The following is a 6,512-nucleotide window of genomic DNA, read 5'->3' on the forward strand; positions in this document are numbered from 1 at the left end:
AAAAAAAAAAAAAAATTGATAACGATTGTGATACGATATCTAACTTGCCTATGTTTAAATGAAACAAAAGATGGAGAAAGGAGAAGAAACAAAAAGAAAGAGAAAGAAAAGGGGGAAAAGAAGAAAGAGAAAAAGAGAAAGAGATATACGTGATGGGAGGAAGATACGTTGCCTCGAGAGGGAGGTGAATACACGACCACGAGAAGAATGCCTGTAAATATGTAAAGCCGTTCACTCCGACGAACAAACAAAACCGAGTGGAGGAGAAAAAAAAAAAAAAAATGTTGAAATGGCGCGAAAAAGAGCGAGCAAGAGAGTGCGTGTTTGGTCGCATGGATACTGCGTGGATGCTGCGTGGATTCTCGTGTGTGAATGAGAAAATGGAAGCAGAGAGCGAGAGCGAGCGAGAGAGAGAGAGAGAGAGAGAGGGAGAGTTGCGCGCGTGCAGAATCGAGGGTGAAACGAAGAGAGACGAAGGGTATAGGAGTGGGTAAAATCGCTGAAGGATACGAGAGATCGGGAGGGGAAAAAAATGAAATGAAGAAGAAAGAAGATGCGGGAGACGAAGATGAGAGAGAGAGAGAGAGAAAGGGAGAGAAAGTAGAGGATAGAAGTATGGATGTAAAAGAAGGGTGAGAGAAAAATGTGTGTGTGTATGTGTGTGTAAGAGTGCGAGAGCGAGCGTAAGAGGGAAAGAGAAGAAGAGAGATTAGGTAGGATTTACGAGGACGGCGTATCCCCCCAGAGTGCTGAGCCATAGCTTTTCGGGGTACGGCAAGTTGACGATGACGATAGTTGCGCGAGGGGAGGGTACGACTCTTGTATACTATAGTAATATTTGAATGTATATTTATACGACAGGTTATATTATTCTATTAACTATAATGATGATATTTTGAATCGGTTTTAAAATCAGATTGGTGCTGAACGTAACACTAGGTAAGCGACACAAAGCAAAACAAGAAAAAAAAAAAAACGAAAGAGGAGGGAACGTGGAAGAAGGCTGAGACACCGTAGAGTAGCGTAAGTAGGGTAGTCGATAGAGTAGAGCTCGAAAGGGGAGTAAGCCGTGGGTAAAAAAAAAAAGAGGAAAAAAAAAGACTTTCGAAGGACCCTCGTGAAGTCCGCTCATCCGGAACTTAATAATAATAATATTAATAATAATACTAATAATAATAATAGTAATAATAATAATTATAATTATAATAATTACGCAATTATCATCACATCAACCGGTGAACAGAAGCAAACGAAAGGAGAAGAAGGAGAAGGAGAAGAAGAAGAAGAAGAAGAAGAAGAAGAAGAAGAAAAAAAGATTGAAGCAAAACAGAAATAAATGTTTCGTGGCAATACTTAAAAATGCGATACGAAAATGGGGAAAGAAATATACATAACACGAACACAAAAGAACACACACAAAATATTGAAAAAAAATTTCAACGTACTAGAGAATAGTCTTTTAAATTTCTATATTAAGACGTGTGATCTCTCTAATTATTGTACATTATATATATATTATATATATTATATATATATATATATATATATTATAATGATCTATACCTATAGATGACGAGATGCATAAGTATATGATTACGATTATACGTATATTAGGCGTTCTACAGTTAGTCTTTTATCATTTAGACACAGAGATGATCTGAAGATGAATAATTGTGCGGCCATATTCTCTGTGGCCTGTTTGTAGTGCCTCGGAATTGCTGCTCGCGGCAGTGATTTGACCGTATTTTAGGATGGTATATTAATAATTATATATTGAAAAACTGCAATTATCGATACTCTGATACAGTACTAAAGGCGGGAAATGGAAAAGAAAGAAAAAGTGGGACTGAGAGGAAAGAGGAGGAAGGAAAAGAGAGGAGAAGAAGAGTGGAAGAAGAAAAAGTGGAAAAACGAGGAAGTTTAAAAGGAAAAGATACGAGAGATGTGAGAATGAATGAATGAAGTGATCGTGTCGTCAGGCGTCACGTTAATCGACTCATTAAATTATTAGAGATCTACTTATATCGCGTTTATAAAAATAGGTTAGCGAAAAAAGAAAAAAAGCAAAAAGAAAAAAACGTGCAGAAGCGCTAGAAACCGCGGGATAGAAACGACGACGATGTGATCGTTCGCTGATAATCATTTTTAACGTTGTGTTTTCTTTTTTTTTTTTTTTTTTTTTTTTTATATATATATTAATATTATTATTATCCTCGTTGTTCATTTTTTTTCATATTTTCTTATTTGTTGCAAGCGCGTAAAAAAGAAAAAAAAGAAAAAAGGAAAAAAAAAAGAAGAAAAAAATCAAAACGAAGGAGCAGGTTCTTCAAAAAAAGAAGAGGAATTCTCCGTGATTCACGAGTATTATAATTGTTACGATATATATTTCGCGGGGCGATCTTTCGTGTTACATCTTTTAGATCTTTTTTAGATCCGCTCGTCTCTCTCTCCTTGTACGATTTTAGCGACACTACTCGTTTATACGTTTCGCGATCCGGATCACTGATTTCCCGGATGGTTAAAATTCGATATAAAATCGTGTCGATCGCCGACATTCTTATGCCTTCTCGAAAATCTTATTAAACTTTATACAGATCGTTTCAAAGTTTCTGGGATATCTTACGATCGTAACTGATCGACCATCATTTAAACGGAAACAAGTAATAATCGTGAAAACTATCGAACCCCTGCAAAACCTGTTTCTCTTTTTCCTATTTTTATTTTGTGCTTTTTTTTTTTTTGGTTGGCCATTTATATATGTATATATATATATATATATATATTTTTTTTTTCGGTTAAATTTTCACTCGTCGAAAAATACGTGCCGCGCGTGAAAACAATAATTCAATCTTTCCGTTCCGCGACAGAACGACAGGGCGATTTCACGTGGACGCGCGAAATATTATTCGCCAGTGAAATAATAATTGGTTTATTAGATGTTTACCGATCGACGAATAAAATGTGGCCACGCTCCATCGAAAGAAAAATCGTTCATCGAATTACGATCATTAAACGATCGTTTCGGCCATCTTAATTAACGTTATTCCAATATTTCTTTTCAGGTTTTCGTTTCGTGTAACCTGAAATTTGATCTTTTTTATCATTATATCGTTCCTTACACGAATCAGAACGTTGCACGCGACGCGATTCGATCATCGTTGGATTATTAAGTTTCGCATAAAAACTCGATCGAATTCTTTAGACTTGATCCTCGTTTTTTAAATCATTTTCTTTTTTTTTTTTTTCTTTTTTTTTTAATTCACTTTTCGCGTATCATTTTTTTTCCACGTCTAAAAAGAGTAAAATGATAAAAAAAGTTGTTCATGCGAAATGGATTAAGATTCTTTCGGGCGTGGCTCATCCTTTCCTTTTTTTTTTTTTTTATATACATATATATATAGCAGGGGGAAAAAATATCGTCAGCCCGGAAAAGATTATGTTCAAATAAAAAAAGAAAAAGAAATACTCATTTTAATAGATTTTATCGAAGAGCAGAGAACGGGAAGAGACGAGAAGAGAAAAAAGAGAAAGATGATTAATTGTTGTAAAAAAAAAAAAAAAAAATTGTAGATACGAACGAATTTTTTTGTATTTTTTTTTTTAATTATTTGTTCTAACATCGTACTCGATGTAACGATATATCTCGCATCTTATTATTATCGCTGTTAATTATTAATTATTATTAAGTTTCTATCGCGAGAAAATTTTCGCATACGGTACAGTGGTTGGTACATCGTTCTTGTTTCTTTCTTTTTAAGTAGAATATTTCCTTTTCTTTTTTGCTGTCACCCTTCCACATTTTTTATCGTACGTTTCTCGTTTTTTGTGGCACTCGTCGACGGAACGTTCTTTCGTCCTGAATATCCGACATTGTTGAGACATTGTTATTTTCTTGCATTTTTTCTTTCGTAATTTCTTTTCTTTTTCTTTTTCTCTTCTTTTTTTTTTTTTTTTTTTTTTTCTTCTACAGATTATTCCTTACTCGGAATAATCAACTACTAGTGCTTATGCTTATTATACCTTAATCTCGCAGTCACAAAATCGGCCGTATGATATATATATATATATATATTTATAAGATAGAAGAGATGTCGGATTGATTTTTAAATATTTAATCCTTTTTATATATATATATATGTATACATATATATATATATATATATATATACACATATAAAATATTTTATACTTTTTCGCGAAGGTAACTTTTTTTGCAAGAAAAAAGGAAAAAAAGAAACGCGATAGCCAGCTGATCTGGCCCGAGACGACAGGGACGCGTTATATTTTTACTTTTAAGTTCCGTGTATACGTGCCGGTCGCAGAACTCGTTGCGAACTGCTGCGAAACTGGTTCGGGTGGTTGGACGACGTCAGAACCTTGTGTGGTGCCATTTCGATCGACGAAACACTCCGACGAGCGTCGTCGGAGCGCGGATGAAGAGAGGAAGCGAGGAGAGAGGAAAAGGGGAGGGGAGGAAAGGGAGGAAAAAACGAAGGAGAAGAAGGAGAAGTAGATGAAGGCAGGGAAGGAGAAGAAGGAGAAAAAAACGTGGAAGCAAAAAAGAAAAGAAAAAAAAAAAGGGGGGGTGGCGATAGGTACTGTGATATCGATTCAGTATAGCGAGATAAAGAGACTAAAAAAGAAAAAAAGAAAAAAAGAAAAGAAAGAAAGAAAGAAAAGAAAAAGAAGAAAGAAGACGAAGAGAAAAAAAAAAAGAAAAATGAAAGAAAAAGGAGAAGAAAGAGCGCGGAGAACAATCACGAGAACGTGTATATGCACACGGATCGGATGATCCATGAGATGGTATCGTCGTGACGATAAGCGTCGACGTATACGATGTTACGATAATGTTTATTTATAAGCGATTCTTCTATTCTAATATGTGTACAGTATGCACGACGAGTGATCGGGCTCGTGGATTATCCGGTCCCTCTATGCGCGGAACGTACGAGAGTCGGCTCTTTTTCTTTTTTTTTTTTTTTTTTTTTTTTTTTTTTTTTTTTTTTTTTTGTAATTTTCAATCGAATCGAAACAAACCAGAAGAATCGTTCGCGAAATCGTTCTTGCCTGGCTGTATCGTCGGTTAATATCACGGAATAGGGAAAGTGGAATAGGTAGAAAGAAGGGAAAGGAAACGACGCGCGTCGTCCCGACGTCGATCGAATAACTATTTCGCGATAGCCGACGTCGTCCGGCCGCTCTCTTGCACCGACAAATTTTGTTAAATAACTTTTGTTACTGCTACCTACCGCTACGATGCATTTATTATTTGTCATTTTATTATTATTATTATTTTTTTTTTGTCTTTATATTTATCACTTGTTGCACGTTTCATCGAGAGAAAGGGGGAGAGAAAGAGAGAAAGAGAGAAAGATAGAGAGAAAGAGAATGCGAGAGAGAAAGAGAGAGTGTACGAAAGAGAAAGAGAGAAAGAGAGCGAGAGAAAGTAAATTTTATACGGATGCGAAAAAATGAGAAAGAATGAGAATGAAGACAAACGCGAAAAAGAAGGAAGAATCGTAATTGCGAATACGGGTCGCAACGTTTTTTTACGCGACAGGGAACGCAAAACGTTTCACGTTTGTATACATGAATAGGAAGAACAAGGCGATCTATGTTTCTTTAATTTTGTTTTATCTCTTCTTTTTTTTTTATTATTATTATTATTATTGCTATTGTAATTTTGTAATATTTTTTTTTCTTACCATTTTTTTTTTTTTTTTTTTTTCAGTTCTCGTCTCTTTGAAATCTATTCGGTTGTGTGCTTTGAAAACGCAGAGAGTAAAAAGAGAGCCGCGTCGGGCCGCGTTATCCCCTGTCGTCCACTGAATGCTCAACATAGATTAGGTTATAAGCTTTATATATTATTACCTATATAACGATTAATATAAATTATTGTTTTCTCTCTCCCTTTTTATAAGACTCAGGGCTACCGGCTCCGCAGACGGGGCCAAGCCTCGCGACAGGATGACGCGACCCGGAACACCTCTCTTTTCTCTTTTAATTTCCTCTCTAGTTTTTGTACTACGTACTATGTAATAACTCTGTTCGCGTTCTGTTTTGTTTTCCTTTTTTTTTTTTTTTTTTTTATATATATATATATAATATGCGTATCTAGAGAGAGAACGAGACACACCCTTACACGAAACCTCTGTTTTTTTATATACATACTATTAATTTATAACCGGTGTACACCAACGAATTTTTTTTTTTTTTTTTTTTTTTTTTTTTTCTCTCGTTGCACAAACACACCATCCCCCCACCACTACCGCTACTACCGTACACCTCCCGCCCCCCTCTTCCCCCCCCCCCTTCGACATACGAGATCTCGCTTTCAAAATTTAGCTTTAAAACTTTCGATGCGGACGCTGATGCAGGTGCAATACATTACGGATGTGCATATGTACACTTAGGATCGTGCCGCGGTGCGTTGAAAACTATACGAGTTTCGCTTGAAAAATAGCTATCCTCGCCCTATCGAAAAAAAAAAAAAAAAAAAAAAAAAAAAAAAA

The sequence above is a fragment of the Apis laboriosa genome, unplaced genomic scaffold (assembly GCF_014066325.1).
Source record: "Apis laboriosa isolate Shangri-la unplaced genomic scaffold, ASM1406632v1 scaffold18_cov149, whole genome shotgun sequence".
Taxonomy (NCBI): Eukaryota; Metazoa; Arthropoda; class Insecta; order Hymenoptera; family Apidae; genus Apis; species Apis laboriosa.